The 14,850-nt window shown below is 30.5% G+C and overlaps 2 pseudogenes; one reads left to right on the top strand and one right to left on the bottom strand.

The window, feature by feature from the left end:
* The first annotated feature begins 5,085 nt into the window (after positions 1–5,085).
* Positions 5,086–6,596, top strand: LOC124944835 (annotated as a pseudogene).
* Positions 6,597–8,016: 1,420 nt separating this feature from the next.
* On the bottom strand, positions 8,017–8,995 carry LOC124944834 (annotated as a pseudogene).
* Positions 8,996–14,850: the final 5,855 nt, after the last annotated feature.

Raw genomic sequence — 14,850 nt, 5'->3', positions numbered from 1 at the left:
AGCTCTTGAGAAGATTCTCGGGAGTGAGAATTCAGCTGATATGTTGACAAAAGTTGTGACAAATAAGAAACTGAAGTTGTGTGCAACTTCAGTTGGTCTTCTTCGTTAAGACACCGAATGGAAAACCACTACCGATCGAGAGATGATGAAGTTAGTCTCTAAGTGGGAGATTGTTGAGTTATGGAGCCTACACTTATAATAAACTCTACATTGTTAATTAGAGTTTATTGGGTTTTCTTTTTGGTTTTGGGTTTGGGCCTGACCAAAGTTATTTAGGTTTATTACTTGAATGTTTACCTTATAAATATGTGATTATTAAGGATTTACATTGTAAAGACAGAATTCTAGAGATAAAGTGTGAGGCAAAAAACTGTATTCCTTCTTCTTCTTTATAGTGAAATCTGGTGGTGCCTGAAGTGGACGTAGCTCAATTTGAGTTAACCACTATAAATCTCTGTCTTCTTGTGTTCTTCTTTTTTGCATTTTTACATATTGTTTCAAACTAGTCGGATTTGGGAGATACAAATCCTAACACAATGCCCCCTTTGACCGGCCCCTTGCCTCATCCTTCACCATCTTCGCTTGGATCCTTGCATCTGGGCTTGGCACCTGCCGAGACTCCGCCTTCCTTGAACTTCGTTTAAAAAACCGATCTGATATGATGATAATTCATATTCAAAATAGAGCTTAATTTTAATGAGCATAAAAACAAATATTGAGCATTAATATTCATTTCAAAACAATCAATTTTAATGAGCATTAATATGCATAGTTTGATTTTCTTATAGAAATAACTGAAGATTTTATTCCATTTTTATACTATTAAATATATGCCTAAATTATTCCTTCTTGGATTTGATATTAATACTTTTTTAATAATGAGAATTTAGGTAAATTAGAGTTATTTTTAAAAGAAAATTGTTTGGTATCGATTATAAAATGTTGGGTTAAGATGAAAATACTTAAAGTTATAAAAAAAATTAAAAGATATTTTGTTTGAATAATTGATTGATAAAAGAATAGGTGAAGTATTGTAAATTATTTAAATAAACATTATAATACTTTTTTCCCTATGTGTGACAATTTAATGTGCTTTGGTTGTACTTGTCATAAAAAACATTACAATCTTCCTATTAAAATAAAATAGCACCATCTATCATGATATTTCATTTTCAACATTTAATATTTGTGAATTTAAATTCCAATTCTCAAATATTACTTCACCTAAAACAAGCAAGACACACTTTTTTTAGTGACTATAAATAAACCCTCAAAAGTATTAAATAATTTCAAAATTCACCCTCAAGACTATTCATTAAATATCCATTTTCCCTCATTTTGTTTATAATATTGAAGTATAGAACATTTTAGAATAATCTTGTTAGAAATAATAATAATAATAATAATAATAATAATAATAATTAAGGAGTCTTAGGTTGTTAAAGAGTTTCTTGGATTGTCCAAAACTCTTGATCTTTTCTAGTAAATGAGACTCTTCATGTCTCTTAGTTTAATGTTTAAGTTATGTTTTACTTTATTTAAGTTTTGTAATCGTGTTATTTTCATTAAGTTCAATAGACAGATTTTTTTAAGGTTATTTTCATTCTCTAAATTTTCTATTCACTTTCTAATATATTTCTTCATATTTCGATCATCGAAGTCCTGATCAAAATTAAAAAAAAGTATTAATATCAAATCAAAGAAGGAATAATTTAGGTATATTATTTAATAGTATGAAAATGGAGTAACCTTTAGTTATTCCTATAAGAAAATCAAACTATGCATATTAATGCTCATTAAAATTTGATTGTTTTGAAATGCATATTGATGCTCAATATTTGATTTTCCTGCTCATTAAAATTAGGCTCTATTTTTAATATGTATTATCATCATATCAGGAATAATCTTCAACTATCGGTTTCTTAACCGAAGCTCAAGGAAGGCAGAGGCTCGGCAGGTGCCAAGCCCAGATGTAAGGATCCAAGCGAAGGTGGTGAAGGATGAGGCAAAGGGTCGGTCAAAGGGGGCATTGACCCGTGTCTTTGTCAGTCAAGGGGTCTGAACCTAAACCAAGACCAAACTCAATGCCAAGGGGCTCAGCCCTGGTTCGAACTCATATGTAGAAGTCCAAGCAGAGGGATGGAGGTTCTTTGGTCAAGGGTCCAGTTGACCCGTGTCTTGTATTTTTCTTCTCTTAAAGCATTTATCATTTTAATTACTTCACAGAAGAAACAAATTTATTGATCCAGTATTTTTACAAAATATTTTCCTTAAGTATTAATTAAGGATTTGTTGGTGTTGAATTTATTTAAATTAACTTATTTAAAATGACTTAAACTCGTTTGATGTTTGTTTATTTGAAGAATTTTAATGGATTTTATTAAAATTTGGTTTGATAAAAAAAATAGAATATTTAAAATTTTAATTAATTGAATTATTATAATATTTTATTACATTTAAATTTTAAATTATAAATATAAAAGAAAATTAATTTAATATTTTTTTAATGAATTGATAGTTTAAAAAATATATTTGATAGGATTGTTGAGTTTTGAGTAAAATTTTAAAATAATTCCACATGAAACTAGTTCTTAAAATATTTTATTATATAATAAAAAACAATATTTTTTAATTAAATGCATTAAGTTAATAAAATATAATTATGTTTTTTCAAAATTATTTGAATAATCTCACAAAATATTTATATATAACTTAAATGTCTTCAAAAATTAATTCTAAATATCAGCCATTTTAAATTCAAATTAAGATATTTACATAATATTACTTCCATTAACAAGAAAACAAATATGTATAAACATATTATTACTAAGGAACCACATGACTTGATTCCAAAGAGCTAAACCTAACTTACTTCTTAAAAGTATACATATAAAATGATACCCAACTACATACTTCACAAAAAAAAAAAATTTGTTATTACTTGGTAAATTCTTTATATGCATTTTCAGATGGTATTGTGGTTTGGATCAAAAGTAACGTTTTTTCTAGTAAATTATGCTTCACCTGGGTCAGTTGTTTAGTTTTATTCTTCATGTTAAATAATGAAAATCAGACAATTATATGCTTAGACAATAAGAACATTTAAATTCCATAGTTTTGGGGTTTAACACTTACCAAAATACTTCATTTTGTGCTTAGGTTATAATATTTTGTAAGGGGTTAAAAAATTGTATCAATTCACAGTCGTAAGTATATTTGTGTGTAACGTTTCTCAAATTTTATATTGTTGTCAGTTGTCACGATAAAACGCTAAAATGTTATATATTTAAATATTATAAATAGTGTGGGAAAGTAGATATTTAATGAATAATCTTAATTGTGAATTTTAAATTTACTTAATACTTTGAGGGTTTATTTTTAGGTTTATTAAAAAAAATTGTCAGGTGTTTCTTGTTTTAGGTGAAGTAATATTGGGAAATTTGAGGAAATGACCATAAAGAGGGGTCAAATTACGGATGGTGCGGGGATAATTTTTATAGCGCTGGTGACCCCAAACTTTTTAATGACCATTATACCCCTGCGTCACGCACCCTCCAGCTGCGTGACGCACCCTAAACCCTATAAAGTCATAATTTTTTTTTCATTTTCGATTCATTTTTTCTCTCATCCATTTCTTCCCTGTCTTCTCCGCCGTGAACCCTAATGGTGGCGGAGAAGACTTTCTCTTCTTTTTCATCGCCGAAGAACCAATCGAAGAGGCACCGTCGACCATTCCACCATATTCAATGGCCTATAGCTGCGAAGAACTTCCAACGGCGAACTGCGGCTCCAACGGCGAACGACGACGGCCGAAGCAAAAATTTCCACTATATTCGTTTATATTTTGTGTTTATTTCGTTTATATATGACTGTTTGTGTTGATTTCCTTTACAGAACGTCATTGATTCGCCCTGATTCGTTGAATGCAGGTTGATTGGTTGGTTGATTGGATGCGTCACGCAGGATGCGTCACACATGATGCGTCACGTAGGATGCGTCACGCAAGATTCAGCTCAAATCCCTTCCATCAATTCAGGTAACAAACAAATGTGTTTCTTGTAGAGTTGGTTAATCCATCCAGTTTGATTTGATATCTTTAGTTATCTGGAAATCGTCCAAGAAAGAAAATTTTATTTATTTGTTTGTTTGTTTTTAGGATCCTAATAATAATAATAATTTGTTTCTAATGTTTAATCAATTGGTTTGTTTGTTTGTTTTTATGAACAATATTACAGTCCCATCTTGTTATGGAGAAAACAATGATATGATTATCCCATCTCCAAGATCAGAGAGTGAAATCCTTTCATCAACTCATGCCAAGGCATTCTCATATAACGAGCTAAGGAACGCCACCTGAAGGCTTCCAAGGTCACAAGGAGTGGTTGGTATGTTTTTTTTTCTTTTTTTTCTGGTTGTAATTATTTTGCTTTGTTTTTGACTTCTTCCAAATATTATTATATACAGACGGAAGCTATAGTACAAATCTTGTTGGGAGATCGATCAACAATGTTATTGAACCCTAGGCATTTATAGTAGATTTCTACATGTTTCCTTCATTATCTTTCAAGTAAATCATTTAGATAAATTATTAAGAATAATAAGAGAATATTCTCATGATCTCTTATTTGGATTGTCTGGAGAAATGATAAGTTGATAAAATTCAGAAAGTGAGCTTTGAGAAATTCACTACACTTCCATTGAGGAGGGTTTATAGAAAAATTATAAGTTAAAGTATTTTAAAAGCATATTGCAGTTAATCAGCTTCTAGATTAGTGGTGGTTATTAGTAGAAGTTATATTTTGGTTAGAATGGCTATATAGCAGATTGAAATAATTAACAATCTAATCAATGCAGAAATATATATACAGTTTTTCCTCTTCTTCTCAAAAATTAACATGAAGTATGGACCTTTATGCTTTTTCAAAATATCTACTTGAGTGTTCTATGAGTGATCGGAGAAAATATAGCTTCACTATTATACATTCCAAGGAGAGACTGCTAGACAATTACTTCAGATTTATCATCAATCAACCGTTAATTCTTCCACTACCAACACATAATGGACTACAGAAATTAGCTGGGTAAATGTGCTTGTATGCAGGAAGGGTTACCCCAGAAAGTGTCATGTTTAGCTTTGGAACAGTGCTTCTGGATCTTCTCAGTGGGAAACACATCCCACCAAGTCATTTAAGTGCTTCTCCATGTTTTTTTAGGTTGTATTAACAGAGTAGTCCATAAAAACAACTTCTAATAATTGCAAACATTGTTTATACCAGGTGTAGAATATTTTATATTAAATGAGTAATTCACTCATGTAGGTTGGTGCCTAGACCTTAAATTGAGAAATTTGAGACAAAATTAAAATTGCATTCTTTATTAACAAACGTTGTCCTAATGCAGGCGCTTGATATGATGCGTGGGAAGAACATTCTTCTTTTGATTGATTCACACTTGGAAGGAAATTTTTCAACTGAAGAGGCTACTGTTGTTATTAATATAGCTTCAAAATGTTTGCAGTATGAACCAAGAGAACACAAGAGACCCGGTTGCTACCCTTGCCCCATTGCAGAATAAACCTGATGTGAGTTCATTGTCTTTCTTTCACTCTAGTTTATAATTTGTAGCAATTAATACAATTATATCAATTCCTCCTCCATTCCATTAATACAATTATATCGATTCCAATTCTATAGTAGTTGGAACTAAGGTCTTCAAAGAATTATAAGTTCATTTATTTAATTCATTTTGCAATTGAAAGTGTCATATTCACACTAATTATAAGTTCATTTTGAAACACTTTATGATCTGTATCCAGATCGAGATGAGAAGTCTTTTATATATTGATGATACGTTGTTTCATCAGATTCAATCTTATGTGATGCTTGGTATCCCTAAATATGAAGAGGCACCAGCCACCCCTCAACATCCTCTTTCACCAATGGGCGATGCCTGTCATAGAATGGACCTCACAGTCATCCATCAAATCTTGGTAACAACTCACTATAAAGACGACGAAGAAACTAATGAGGCATTCTTTTTTGCTAATGCCATTTTGGTGCAAACACAAGCGCTTATTTGTTTATTTGATTTGTTCCAGCTTTATTTTCAAGAATGGACACAACAGATGAAAGACATGATAGATGCAAGGAAGCGTGGTGACTTGGCATTCCGTGATAAAGATTTTAGAACTGCTATAGATTGTTATTCTCGGGTATATAAAAATAAAACATTTTGGTATGTAATATATGTATATTTGGTTGTTTATAATTTGATTATGGTTATAAAAATGTTGCAGTTCATAGATGTGGGAACGATGATTTCCCCAACTATATATGGAAGACGAAGTCTATGTTATCTTATGTGTGAGCAACTTGATGCAGCTCTCCGAGATGCCATGCAAGCTCAGTGTGTCCTCCCCGATTGGTCGACTGCTTTTTACATGCAGGCGGTTGCCCTTGCAAAGCTGGACATGCACAAAGATGCAGCCGATATGCTTAACGAAGTTGCTGCCCTAGAAGATAAGAAGCACAAAGGAGGAGGAACTGGCAGATGACATTTTTTCTATTTTATTTGATTCTTCTTCTTGTTAATGTTATTGTTGTTGTTGACTTTGACAGAAAAATTGTTGTATTTATATATATATATATATATATGCAAATGTATTGTTTTGGGGTGACATGCAATTCTTACAGAAAAATCATAGAAAAGGGAATTAGGAAACATAAAATTCAGCTTTGCCATCAATAAAGAGGCGCATGAACTCTTCACCATCAACAGTTTCTTTCTCTATGAGAAGTTGAGTAAGCTTATGGAGAATGTCAATTTGGCTTGTGATTATTTGTGATGCTCTCGAGTATGATTTATCCACCAGCTCCCTCACTTCTGCATCCACAACATCTGCTGTCGCCATTGAGTAATCTTTCTGTGAATACATCTGCAATCACAAACACAACACAGACTAACTCTGTTACTACACATAATATTTTCATCAAATCAATGGATTTCGAATTTTCGATCAACACTTGTTGACCCAAGAAGGGATTTCCACTGCCTCCACCAATGGCAATCTGGCCGATCTTCTTACTGAACCCAAACCGCTCCACCATCTGTCTAGCCACTCGCGATACTTGCATAAAGTCATTTGATGCTCTTGTTGTTACGTTGTCTGGGGTGCGTTACGCAGATGCGTAACGCAACTGCGTGACGCAACTGTGTTACGCAACTGCGTTACGCACCCGGATTCCGCCGCAACGGTGGCATTCACCTACTCAATCCCTAATCACTAAACCCTAACAAACAATGCGTCGAAGGAGAGAAATAAAGGAAAGAAGAAGAATACAGTTTACAGATTATGAATATATAATGAATCTGAAATGCAAAAAACTACAAAATGATTCATTTGTGGTAAACTGTAATCTGAAGGATAGCAGCGGACATCTCCTTCGTTGGGATTCCGCCGTCTTCGTCGGGGGTGGTCTTTTTAGAGAGAAGGAGGAGATTGAGAAGTGAAGAAAGAGAATAAGAAAGAAAGAAATGAAATGGGAAGAACTGAAATTTTTTTAATTATATAGTAAGGGCATTGTGGACTTTTCACAATGCCCTCGGGTGCGTCACGCAACTGGAGGATGCGTGACGCAATAGGGGTATTTTCGTCAGAAAAAAAAAGGGGTCACCAGCGCTATTTAAATTAGTCACCCTCACCATCCGCTATTAGGCATCATCTTTACTGTCATTTCCTCAAATTTCCCAATCAATCAACTGTTTCAAATTTCATCATTTGGATTCAAATACTTTAATTTAAATACTATTATGATATTTTTTATTTTAAAGTAAGAATATTTTCATATTTTTATTATAAGTTAGTTTTTTAATTAAATGTTATTTTTTATATTTTAAAATAAGATACAAATATTTTAATGTTTACTTAAAATAATTTATTCATACCCCCGTTTAACCATCATCACGACATAATCGTAAAATCCAAGAGTCACCTAAATCGTAAAATTCAAGAGTCACCTAAACTCCAATCTCACCAATTAAACTGTTTGATATCGAATAAGTCAACAGCATTAGAATCATCGTCACAAATGTCGAAACCGCATCGTCATTCCAATTTAATGTCTTTCACCACTTTCATCAATATCATCACCCCAACCATAACCAACTAAGGCCTATAGAACACGAAGGCAAACTCGAAAGAATAGGCAAAAAAAACGACGCTAAAAAGTATAATCCAACTAACCGTTGTCAATCCTGTCCTCCCCCGGCCTTCCCGAATCCCAGCCGACGATTCCACGTAAGTCGCTATCGGCGATACGCCAAGTGCGGAACCCACCACGGTCGCGCATGCATCGACCATGTAGGCTTGATAGTCACCTTCAAAACTTCCATTTTCGCCTACAAGTCCCGCTATTTCGGCCAATTGTGTATAATGTACGTACCCGTCGTGGATAACACGTCAACGTATAACAAAGTGGCCGACGCGAGCCAAACCTGGCTCGTGTTGAAACCGGAGAAACTCATTGCTCCCGCGGTTGATTTAATCGTGTGAAAATCAATTATCTTTTTGAAATTTTCGTATCTTGTATCTTGAGTTGGAAAATTTGTGAGGTTGTGCCTCTAATGCATGAAATTATTGTCACAAATATTATTCCTTATATCATGCTTCCTTTTATATTCTTTGTTAAACAATGACATATTATTAGAAAGCCAGCCCAGCCGAGCCAAGATCTTGCCCGCGGTGCATTGACCAGTCGTCGGGTCAATGCTGAGCAGGCGGTGATTGTAACCAACGTTGTTGTCGGGTCAGGACCCACAAGATCCACTTCTTGGCTCGATTGTAACCCGACAAACCTTATGCATTGAGCATATATTTGGAACTTGTTTGATCTTGGGTTTTTAGCAAATAAGTTTGATCAGAAGCCTCTAGAAACTTTAGAGTCTCGAAATAGCAAGAACCAGAAGCAAGTTGATAGTCGTCGATCATGAACACCATATATGGTAGGGAAAATTTCTCTGGTTTTGAACGGAAATGTTGAAGATGATAGTATTATTCAAGAGATTTACATGCACAATTTTTGTATTTTGTGGAATTATCATACATTTGGAATATGCTATGTTTGGATCGTGATTTTTGTATAATATAAAGTTTCTAGAGGCTTCTGGTCAAACTTATTTGCTAAAAACCCAAGATCAAACAAGTTCCAAATATATGCTCAAGCCTCAATGCATAAGGTCTCGAAATGGAAAAAACCAGAAGCAAGTTGATAGTCGCCGATCATTAACACCATATCTGGTAGGGAAAATTTCTCTGGTTTTGAGCGGAAATGTTGAAGATTCACATTATTAACCACGGCGTTAGGTAAAATCGTGGTTAATAAATAATCACATTTACCACAGTTTTACTTAACGTCGTAGTTAATGTGTTTTGGTGTCAACTTATTAACCACGGCATTATCCATTACCGTAGTTAAAAATGTTTGATTAAGGAAATATTATCTTGTTAATTATGTGTTTTACAAAAAAAAAATCAATCTCCAAACGTGTAACACCAGATTCTCTCAAATTGTCTAACTATTTGGAGGTGGTCTTCGAGAAACTCCCCCTAAAATTGGTCAAGGAAGTTGACATGAGCTTGGACTTAAAGGTTTTTTTTACCTAATCTCTTACCAATCCTATAAATACCCGCCCTAAATGTGAACCAAGAAAATGTTTCATTTAAAGAGACCTTCTACACCCTAAGTTACATCTTATGAATCAACAAAAAAATCATTAAATCCTACACCATATCATATCATTTTTTTTAATTATCTTGTTAATTATGTGTTTTACAAAAAAAAAAAAATCTCCAAACATGTAACACAGAAGAGATTGATGATCATTGAGAAAATTATGTAAAGAACGTACTAAGTGACTGCAAGAATTGATTTATCCTTGTTATCTTTAACCAATGAGCTTTTAACCAATATGCAACTGTATCTGTTCTTAAATATCTTCAATTTCCTTTTAACAAATTAATTGAAGAATATCTCAAATGATCGAACACGGATTGCATGTTGGTTTGAAGGAAATCAGTAGTTTAGGAAAAGTGGTTTCATCAATATACAATCAGACTCTTCTTCGAAATCTACATCTTGAATTAATCATTCTAACTAATTAAAGATTGATGATCTTTGAGAAAATTCTACAAGAAACATGTTAATAAGTGACTGCATGAATTGATTTCTCCTTGTGATTTTTAACCAAAACTCTAATCTGAATATTCATTATTAAGGACGACGTTATCATAAAATCGTGATTAATAAACTATTTATTAATCACGGTTTTATGATAACGCCATCCTTAATAATCAATAATCTGGAAATTTTAGTGAATAATTATTAAGGACGGCGTTATCATAAAATCGTGATTAAATAATATTTTATTAATCACGGCTTTATGATAACGATGTCCTTAATAATCAATAATCCGGAATTTGTTGGTGAACGATTATTAAGGACGACGTTATCATAAAGCGGTGATTAATAAACTATTAATCACGGTTTTATGATAACCCCGTCCTTAATAATCAATAATCTGGAAATTTTAGTTGACGATTATTAAGGATGGTGTTATCATAAAACCGTGATTAAAAAATAGTTTATTAATCACGGCTTTATGTTTTCGCTGTGGTTATTAATTTTCTCTAAAAATGCGGGAAAAGCGCGGAAAAATATGACTTTTAGCCACGGCGTTCATCATAAAACCGTGACTAATAATAATGAAGGGAGTGTGGCAAGAAAACCAAAACATTAGCCACGTCGAATATAATGAAAGTCGTGGTTAATAATAATACTTATTAGTGTGGCGTTACATAATCGACACTAAAAAAAATTATTAACCACGGTGAATTGATCGCCGACACTAAAAATATTATTAACCACGACGTATGGTCGTTGTGGTTAATGTTGGTCGTTAAAAATACTATTTTTACTAAGATTCATCGGCTATGATTTATCTCCACTAAGACTATCTCTTCCATCTAGGGAGTGATGTTTGTGACTGTTATGTCAAAAGCTCAATGATTACATATTAGTAAGTAGGTCTTATTTGTGACTTGGCTCGGTCTCAACAAGCATTTACTTTGGAGTTGTCTCAATTGGAGTTGTGTTGTGCTGTGATTCTGTCCTTTGGGTTGGGCTGTTAGAGGGCGACACAATTTATAGAAAGAATGTGCTCATCAAAGATGGTGTAACTTTGGGCTGCAAATTAAAATATATATATATATATATATATATATATATATCATCACTTAGTAAATTTCACTCATTCCATTTTAATTTTTTAAATGGTCTATATCCCTTATAATGATAACTTTAACTAACAGTGATTTTTTCAACTATGGACTATGGATGAAACTATTTGATTTCTGCTATATTAAATGTTTCATATTTTAGTTCATATATTTTGGAAAGTGAATTAGTTTGAATGAAGACTTTTTAGATTTCATTATAATGAATTAGTTTGATATTTTGTTTATCCTTTAATTTATGTATTAATAATTATATAGAAGGTATATAACATATGATTGGTTACATTCAAATAATATAGATTTTAAGACTGCATAGATAAATGTAAAAATTGTTGGCATTTGTAACAAAGTTTATGATTTTTTTATTAATTATTTTGAACTCTTAGAATTTTGATTATCTAAATAATGAAAGTTTTAGAATTTTTTAAATCTCAAATTATAATGATTTTTTTAGACTATGACAACCTACCCAAAATTAAATATTGTTAAAATATAGTTAAAAATTATGGATTATAATTATAATTCGTCCAACGGTTTTCGATCTGAATTACTTTGTTAGGATATTTTTCCCCGGTTTGGGAATGGAGAGGATTGGTATTTGTGTTCTTTGTCCCCGATCTCACTCCGAGTTTATCCCATACACTAATAAACACAATTAAACATATAATATCAGCAATATATAATTTTACAAATATTTTTTTACAATATACATAATATTAACAAATGCACTAATATAATTTATTTTTAAAAAATATTTTTGTTGAAAATATATTTAGCGTTGCAGGAATTCAAAAAATCGAACCGGGTAGGGAAGATAAACATTCTCCTGCCATCCGTAAGAGGTAAGAGGACTAAATTACTTTTTTATACCAAATATAAAAAAACTCAATTTCAATCTATGCCATTAAATATTGTAATCCAAATTTTGAGGATAGTAAAAATTAAAGATTCATAAGTCTTTTAAGGCTTTTGTTTCATTTTTATTATACCCATTTTCGTTATTCTCACTCAATGGTTGTGGTAGTGCCAACATATAATTTATTTTTTTAATTTATTTTTCTATTTTATCTTAATTTGTTTAGTAATGTTATTTTATTTTTATATTCATGTGACCCGTGCTTTATTGACCTTTTCAAACTTTCATTGCATTGATTTTGAGGAGTTTGAATCGACTTTGGATTCAATGTATATTTTGATAAATAAAAAATATGTAGTATTATTTAAAAATAATTATCTATTTATGGTGTAAAATTTGTTATTTAATTGAATTTCAGAATTTTTTATAACTAATAAAAATAAAATTAATTTGACTTTTTACTTTTGACTGTTTTAAAAATAAAAATAGTAGTTTTTAAAAAGAGTGGATAAAATATGGTACAAATATCTCAAGTAGTTATTTATTCTTTTATAATATCATAAGGAAAAAAAAACATTTATCACAACTAGTTCACTTTATAGTCAAATAAATATATTTAATATAATAATCTTATATCTTGGTCTAGTTTAACATGAGTTATTTACACTAATTTTTAAATAACTCAACATTCAATATATTTTAAAATCTAACTTTACATTATTTAAATATCATATTATATTTACTTTACCTTTAAAATATTAATAAAAACATCTTACAAAATCAAAGCCCTTATCCTCTTGAAGCTAATTATTACAATATACAAACTTTGCAAGTTGGAAAGATTGAAAAATTCATTGATGAGCATTGACACTTATATCTACCTCCCCCAGCTTTTGATCTGTACTTTCATAAAAATTTATATTTTTTTAATTTAATAAGTTAATGGCTTTTATAATTAATATTTTAATTATAAAAGAATAAGTGAGAAAATGATATTCTTTGGTAGATGCTCTTAAGATGGAGGCAAAAAGATCCTGATTTCATGAAACATGATAGTATTATAAATTCTTAATTGGATTTTGCTTAAGCCAATGTTTGTTTGAAAAAAACATGAAGTGAAAAAGATGCCCAAAACTACAAGATGCCATCAAACGTGAGACATTAATCACATGTTTTTTGTCTTTAGTATTTAATCTCTTTTGTGTACTTTTTTCTTGTGTCCCCATACTTGAAAGGAACTAACAGCCTGTCTTTATCCCTTCTTTTTTTTTATTTTATCAAATTTTAACTTTCAAAACCCAATTACATAATCCATATACTTTTATTTTCTTTCTTTTATCACATAATCATAGAATTAAATGTTTTTATAAAACAAATTATTAATCTATTTAATTGTGATGAGGGTAAAAACCCACAAAAGAATAAATTAGTTATACTTTGTTATGATCTAATATGTTATAAATTATTGAAATCTGATTTAAACATTAACAAAAATCATCAATTATGTTAAAAATATATATTAATATTATATTATTTTAAATTTATAATATAATATATTTTAGGTGTTAAGTAGACGTTATCGTTAAGTTTAAAAGACTCTCGTCCATATAATATTATGTGATTTAAAAAAAAATTAAAACTAATTTAGAGCATCAAAAACAAAATATGAGCTCGTTTGATATTGATTTTATCTAAAAATTTACCCATTTTTAAGAAATTTTCTATCTATCACATTAGGATCCTTTTAACCATCAAATAATTCATTATATCAATTAAAATATTTTTATTTTATTTCTATTAAATTTAAATTTTAAATACTAAATAATATTTTAGTAATTAAACTAATTAAAACTAAAATAGTCTTATTTTCTTTAACAAACAATATTTTTTTTATTACAAAATCCCAAGATCAAACAAAGTATTCACACCTACCAAACAAAATATATTAATTGGCACGCGCTAAGTCTTAAAAACTGATAATTAAATCTAAATGTTAATCAATTTAACCAAACCAAAATTATTTTGATTTGTTCAATTTTTGTTGGGTATTACACACATCATTATCAGTTTTTTTATTGGGATTTAATAAGTCAATATCTTTGTTTAAATTAGAGCATAAACTTAAATTTTAAGTTAATTTCTTTAACCATTGAACTATTGTTTTAGCAAGTAAGCACATCTAATTGGTCATATTGTCTATTTTAACTTTAGTCTAATGTGTGTTAAACTAAGTTTTTATGAAAAAATAATTAATGTAAATAAAAAATGGGCCTTACCTTAGATTCTCAAATCAATCCTTGGACCCTTTATTGTGTGGTCAGTGGTGGGTGGAAAGGAGTACTTGAAGTTGAACATTAATGTTAGGCTTTGCAAATGGACTTTTAAAATTGAGTTTTAAAAGTCAATCATCACTCTCATTGTTTATTTTTAATTCTTTTAAGTCTATTGTGTCTCATTATCATCCACAAATCTCTTTATATCTTTCAATCATCCAATTTACTCTTATTATCTTTAATATCACTTTTTTAATTTTATTTTAAGAAATTAACAAGACTATAAAAGATGTAAGATTTTTATTTTCAAAAGATGAGATGTGAGGTGATAGGTCATTTTTTCAACTTTTTATTTAAAAAGTTTGAATAATAAAATTGGACCACGCTCAAATCTTGATGGCAACAAACTCAAAATTCATTTGGTTTTTCAA

The sequence above is a fragment of the Impatiens glandulifera genome, chromosome 7 (genome assembly GCF_907164915.1).
Source record: "Impatiens glandulifera chromosome 7, dImpGla2.1, whole genome shotgun sequence".
Lineage (NCBI taxonomy): Eukaryota > Viridiplantae > Streptophyta > Magnoliopsida > Ericales > Balsaminaceae > Impatiens > Impatiens glandulifera.
The sequence above is the reverse complement of the archived record's forward strand: the minus strand, read 5'-3'. Positions and strand labels throughout refer to the sequence as shown.